Here is a 7,543-nt window from a genome sequence, read left to right on the forward strand (position 1 = left end):
GATTCATATGTTTATGTCACTTTATTTGACCATGAATCTCACTCCCCACATTTCTTCAATGTTGATGGCTCCACCAGTGTTGTCCTTCAATCTACAAACTCTTGTTTGCAAAGAAATAACTGTATCAGATACAGTTGTGTTGATTTTGATCATTTGTCAGTGAAGCGCACCAGCCGGTCGCCTGCCCAATCTGGCAGCGAAGAGGCCGCCAAAATTTTGAGGCCCCAGCCTCAGTTTGAATTTGGCATGTGAGCTCCGGACGCCAAGCGGGAGCCCTGATGCAGCTCACTGCTCTTCGGCTTCAGGAATGGCAGCCGGCTAGGTGGCTGGCAGAGGCCCACAGGTAGTTCCTCGGAGGAGGTGGGAGGTGACACTGAGGTGAGGCGAGGCTGGGCTGGCAGTACTTTTGTGGATCCAGGAGGAGCATGTGTGTGCCTTAAAATTTTAATCGGAATCCTAGCTACTTCATTAGGAGCCTGATTTGCATGAGGAAGACACCTATGGCCTGCTTCACACGGGCGCACCTGCTGCCCAGGGCTAGGCGCCTTTCAAAATGGCAGCAATCGGAGCATCAGAGTCAAGGGAGTAGTAAGTCTACCGACCCCTGTTTTAGGCCCTTACCGCGCTGTTGACACTGATTTCACCCAAGTCATAGTCAGCATGAATATGCTATGATTTAATATGAAATTTAAAACTGGGAGTCAGTGGAGGAGGGGGATAGTCTGATGGGTAACAACAGTTCCAGGAGCACCTTGAACTATGAAGCCTCCGTGGGGCAAGTTTTTCTTTGATCACTATCTGTAGCAAAATTATAAACGCAAATATAAAGAACAAGTTTGCAATTTCACTGCAAATAGCAAACTGAGGAATTCTTCTTTCGTGTTTCCTAATCAGAGAATCAGATAGAGTAGTTCACAATAATAGACCCCGCAGTATTACTGGCAAAAGCATTAATTCTAAATTAATTAAATTAACAAACCTCCGACAAGCACTATTAGTGGCGCAATGATGCAATTGTTCAAGACACTGTAGTGTCCTTCCCAAAATATCTTGCCAGCCTGATTGATATAAAATCACAGCAAAATGCACATGTCCACATTGTTAGTTACTCTACCTGTACAGTGGAAACTCCTAATGATTGCTTTCAATAGATAATTTGAATGTGGAGGTCACTGGAATGCTGGTGCTGTAAAGAGACCTTGCATAGCTGAGGTGGAAATAGAGCACATGTCTTGAATTTTGCACCTTTACTCAGAAGTTATTTTCAAAAGTTTCCTCTCTAATTAAGAGTGTTAGTGTGAAAAATAACTTACAGAAAAGCTGTCAGGCATTAGATTACTCTACATCATCTGTGCTGTAATTCTATTGGAGAATACACAACCAAACAAAATAAAGGGCATTTGAAGCAATCTACCCTTCTGCATTGTCATGATCACAAGTGGCCCTGAAGAGAATGTCCAAGGTTTTCCTGAAAATTAAATTACTGTACAAAGATATGTATTCATTTTAGATTTGTAGTCTAATTAGCTTGCAGTGTTGCTGATCAGGCAAGCCAGTTTTAAAGTGCCTGTTTGGTTTTCTGTCATTATGATAGATGTGACCTGATTGTTCTTTCTACTGTAACGATTGCAGTTGGTGGGGGGTGGGGGAGACGGCAGGGGCTGGGTTCTTACCCTGTCTCACATGTATTTTTGTAGTGGGGAGGTCTGAGACTCCCTCCAGTAGGCAGTCTCACACTGCTTGGGCTTTGCACAACTCCAGCTTGGTGTAAATCCAGGCTATAAAAGTGGGCAGGGTGTCTGTTGAACAGCCTGGGTACTTTTGTAAATGTAACACAGAAATCTTTTTTGTAATGTTGGGAGAAAACCTGTGTTCTTTCCTGTTCTCTCTTCATATTAGGAACTAGCTGTCTGTGAGCATGGCGCACCTATATCACCAAGCTCAATGTGATTGCAGGGAGTTCCAGTCAGCAGTGTGTCTTGGGTCTGCCGGCTGGGCTTCACACTCTGTGAGTAGTATCTGTGCTATAACTGCAGCCCAAGCTTTACTTATCGTTCCTGATCCTCAAGCCTTTTTTTTAATGTTTAATCATCTTCAGTAATGTTTCGTGCTCCTACCCTAGTGTGGGTGAAGTCACTGCACCATGGCCTGTGAGGGAGGTTGGACGAACCTTCATGCATTCATTCATGTGTTGATGCTTTAGAAACAGAACTGAAACAGCAAGGTCAGGCCATGGTGATCTAAGGCTAATATTATTGAAAATGACAACTCTGGAAATACAAACTGAAGCAAGTTAGAGAAATAAGTGACAAATGGAAAAAAGACTTGCAGAAGTACAAATGGTTTTTTTAAAATAAAAGAAGCTGCTTCAAAGAGTTAATTGAAACCTAACCCATGAAATGATCGATCCAATTTTCCATTGTTGCTTCGCAGGCTCCTGGAGTGGGAGGATATAGCTCAGGCGTTTCAATTCTCAAAATTGTAAGGCTCCTTCCCCCTTTAAATTTAAGAGAGCAGCATATTTTGAATATTATTTTAATGAATGAATTTCTTTCTCTCATCACCCCTGAGGTATATTGTAAGGTTTGTGTCTTTATTTATTCAGTTAATTTTAAACTCATTGGAGTAACTGATCCTCAATCCACATCGTTCCGCCAGTCTCTGGATCAGGTTCAGTGAGAGATACGCTGGTGATCCTGTCACATCCAATGTTGCCTGGACAATGGGGTCAGATGAGAGGTGTGCATTCCACATACGGCTTTTCGATGGACAGAGCGATTATCAAAAACGATAGTAACTCACTGGAGTGAGTAGGTGTCAGTAAATTTGCTGACAGCCTATTGACAACAAAGAAAGCCATGCTACATTCAACAATTTGTTGTGGACAAAGGCTGTCAGTTTCTGATGGATATAAAAGAAGTGTCAGGGGCTTCATGAAAGTGTTGCAGAAAGGCTATTATTGGGCGGCCATTAACAACAAGAATTTACACTTAGATAGCACTTTTCACATAGCGAAATGTCCCAAGGTGCTTCATGGGCAGAGTGAGGGGGAGAAGTAAAACACCAAGCAGGAAAATCCAGTAATCTCATGGAATATGAACAAATTTTGACTTACTTGATCACTAAATCAGCGGGCTGGCCATAAGTTAAGTTCAGTGCTGTCACTAAGGGGCTGAATAATTCAGCAAACTCAGCAAGCAAACAATAGCAGATAGCTTTGTCCTGTCATGCTGCCATCTTCCTTTAGCAGGATGAACAAGTAGTTGTGAAAATGTTGAACCCGCATTTAACACTGAATCATCTAATAGAACAAAGTAGGAACAGGAGTATGTCTATTGGCCCATTGAGCCTGCTCTGCAGCAAAGTGAAGGGTAGTTTTCTTGAATCAATTTATTGACTTCTTTTCATGTAAATATGCCTTCTGTTGCCTTAATCTTGACAGCCATGTGCTTTTTACCCAATGTTAGCTATCTTTGGAGGAGCCCGCTGTGCTCCTCTTCTGATGTCAGTAATGCTGGAAGAAGGTGACCTGCCCAGCTGAAGATTTTCAATTAGCTGAGAAGATGGCGGAGATATCTGTGCCATCCTTTAATGAAAGCATGGGGTGCCTAAAATTGTCACTGTGAAGGATTCACTGTCCGCACGTGGAGAATCTGAAATCTGGGCTCCCTTGACATGAGGGAGGGGCTGTTGACCCACAACTTTCAATACAACCAATACAAATCTTTTACTTCCTGAATTAAACTCTTCATGAAAAAAATACCTTTCTCGATGCAACAACAACTTAAAAAGGTAGGAACATTATTGAGACCTGGGCGACGTTCAGGCTTGGGCTAATAAGTGACGACAACAACAACAACAACTTGTATTTATATAGCGCCTTTAACGTAGTAAAACGTCCCAAGACGCTGCACGGGTATTTTAAGACAACAAATTTGACACCGATCCACATAAAGACCAAAAGCTTGGTCAAAGAGGTAGGTTTTAAGAAGCGTCTTAAAGGTAACATTCGCGCCACAGAAGTGCCAGGCAATGACTATCTCCAACAAGTGAGAGTCTAACCACTGCCCCATGACATTCAATGGCATTACCGTCGCTGAATCCCCCACTATCAACATCCTGGGGGTCACCATTGACCAGAAACTTAACTGGACCAACCACATAAATATTGTGGCTACAAGAGCAGGTCAGAGGCTGGGTATTCTGCGGCGAGTGTCTCACCTCCTGACTTCCCAAAGCCTTTCCACCATCTACAAGGCACTAGTCAGGAGTGTGATGGAATACCCTCCACTTGCCTGGATGAGTGCAGCTCCAACAACACTCAAGAAGCTCGACACCATCCAGGACAAAGCCGCTTGATTGGCACCCCATCTACCACCTTAAACAGTCACTCCCTCCACCACCGGCGCACTGATTGCTGCAGTGTGTACCATCTACAAGATGCACTGCAGCAACTCACCAAGGCTTCTTCGGCAGCACCTCCCAAACCCGCGACCTCTTCCACCTAGAAGGACAAGGGCAGCAGGCGCATGGGAACACCACCACCTTCAAGTTCCTCTCCAAGTCACACACCATCCTGACTTAGAAGTATATCATCAATCCTTCATCGTCGCGGAGCCAAAATCCTGGAACTCCCTACCTAACAGCACTGTGGGAGTACCTTCACCACACGGACTGCAGCGGTTCAAGAAAGTGGCTCACCACCACCTTCTCAAGGGCAATTAGGGATGGGCAATAAATGCTGGCCTTGCCAGCGACGCCCACATCCCATAAATGAATAAATGTTGCAGATGGTGAATTTCAGCGCAAAGAAAATGTATAAATGTATAAATATAGAGATTTCTTTAGCTTACAAGTTTTTAGATCCAACTATATGTCCAGTGCCACATCATTGGGAGAACCTCTCTCACCATTGACATCGCTTCTGTCATCTCACCTGCAGCTGCCATCTATTGCAGCAACATCGGTGCCCTTGAGAAAATCAGACCTTGGTCCTCCGAATCCTTCCACGACCAGTCCCAACAGCAACATCACCAGGCACACCAACATCACCAACAACATCACCAACCTTCTCTGCCATCACCTGATGCTGCACAGGACACAGGGCATCATCCCCTGACAACATTGCTGCCCGGGAGGCCAGCGATGGCATCACCATGGCCAGATTTTTTTCACTTGATGTTGTAAACCCTGGCTGCCACATGATGCGCCAGGTTGACCCCATCCCTCACCAGCACCGTGAAGCATCCCTTTAAGGTCCAAGCCATTCCATGCACATACTTCACTATAGTGAGGGGGGAGGGGGGCAAGTAATGTCTCAACATTCACTGGAACTCACTAACACACTTCTCAAGGTGTGTACAGATCTGTCCAATAAGGGGCAGTGCTGGAAAAATAGATTTCACTGTATGACAACACATTACCAGAAACTTCTCAAATGTGTGTTGTTAGTTGGTATGCTTGCAGTAGGATGAGGGTGAGTGTGAGGGGTGGCTAGTGATATGGGGAAGTGATAGTATAGATAGAGAGGGTTGGGTGGAGGTGCAAGGTAAGTTGGCGTGAGTAAGGATGTGCAGGTGGCCAAAGTGTCTGGGGTAAGAATTCCTCTCAAAAATTTCCAAAGCAGCTCTGCTAAAGCAATTCTGTCAACCCGTGGATGTTTCCATCACATTTTAAATCTGGAGATCTCTTGTCCACTTACAGACGCATCTGTGTCTGTTTTTTTCCTTTGCTTTATTTTTGTTTATACTCTTTTCTTTTAAGACATTGAATAAACAAATGAATGAATACTTTTTGGTACGATACAGCCATTTGCAATTGCACCATTCACCATAATACTTTATTTGTATAGATTTACCCCCTTTGTATAGATGCAATAGAATAAAAAGGTTTTCCTGAAGACTAATAGCCTGTGTCAATGTGAGTTGCTGTATGAGTCACATACAGTTCTGCAAAATCATAGGAATGATTGAGCTACCATAGCAACACACAATCTAAGGCACTTGTATTCAACGCGTTACAGCAGCGGACCTGATTTTGGACAGTCTGCAATATTCAAGGCAATTCTGCAGTCAAGCAACAATACTGTGCGATAATTTTTATGGTGTCTAACAGTAGGGGGCAACATGTATATATTCATATTCAAACAATATTTTGCTTGATCTGGAAAGCTACAAAGAAGGGTAGGACCCTGCTAGTGAAGTGATTGGTGCCAAACAGAGTGAGACAGATTGTAAACCTACTTAAACATATAGGCTGCAGTGGTCTTATCTACAGGTGTAAAGGCTGTTTTGACTGTAAATATAAATAAGTAAAAAAGACTTGCATTTATATAGCGCGTTTCACGACCACCGGATGTCCCAGACTGCTTTACAGCCAATGAAGTACTTTTTTGAAGCGTAGTCACTGTTGTAATGTAGGAAACGCGGCAGCCAATTTGTGCACAGCAAGATCCCACAAACAGCCATGTGATAAAGACCAGATAATCTGTTTTTAGTGATGTTGATTGTGGGATTAATAATGGCCAGGACAACAGGGCAAACTCCCCTGATCTTCTTTGAAATAGTGCCATGAGATCTTTTACGTCCACCCGAGAGAGCAGACAGGGCCGCGGCTTAACGTCTCATCTGAAAGACGTTATCTCCCTCAGTACTGCACTGGAGTGTCAGTCTAGATATTTGTGCTCAAGCGTCTGGAGTGGGACTTGAACCCACAACCTTTTGACTCAGAAGCGAGGGTGCTACCAACTGAGCCATGGCTGACACACAATATGTATTGACCATGGATAGTTCACAAATTCTTATCATATTTCCACATTCTCATGTGGTAATTTATCACTGATGTCAGGTTAAGCTATCAAATTAAAACAAGCACCTTAACTCGCCAAACACAAGGTTCGGGATCCCTATAAATTAATACCTGGCAAGGCTGATGTTTGCTATTGTAAAAAGTGACGTCTTTAACTAAGGGGGTCCATAGAATTCCTTCGGAAGAGATCGAATCTGATCACTTTCAACAAAAGAACCTGGCAGGGCATCAGAAAACGATTCAGTGCCATTGAAAAGACTGCCAAGAAAAAGACTGCGTTCAGCCAACAGGTTCACGAAAGCACCGGAGGAGGACCTCACACCCTGGCACCCACAGAGGTGAGAATGACCTCATGTTTTTCTATGGAGTAGGTGGCTCTTGAGGTTGATGATTAAAAACACTGATGAGACCACTTCTAGTTAATGGTGCTGAAAGGGAAACAAGATATTCATAAATTGTCACAATTTTTATACAAATGCAGAGTACGGGGGATTAATACCCCATCTATATTTTTTATACGATATATGCCCACAAAACTGGCCACACCCCCAGATTGAACTTGCGAGATTGCGCTGGTATGGGAAGGCTCTTCAAAGTGCGCTCATTTTCTTAGGCACACAGGCACTAGTAGGCACGTTTTTAATGTTTTTTCATTTCAAAAAATACTTAATTCACTAAGAAACTGACTGGCATACACCAATGAGGCTAGTAAATGGTCCAGTATAGTTTTTTATAG

Source organism: Somniosus microcephalus, chromosome 9 (genome assembly GCF_052327205.1).
Source record: "Somniosus microcephalus isolate GS21.2 chromosome 9, FLI_Smic_1.0, whole genome shotgun sequence".
Classification (NCBI taxonomy): domain Eukaryota; kingdom Metazoa; phylum Chordata; class Chondrichthyes; order Squaliformes; family Somniosidae; genus Somniosus; species Somniosus microcephalus.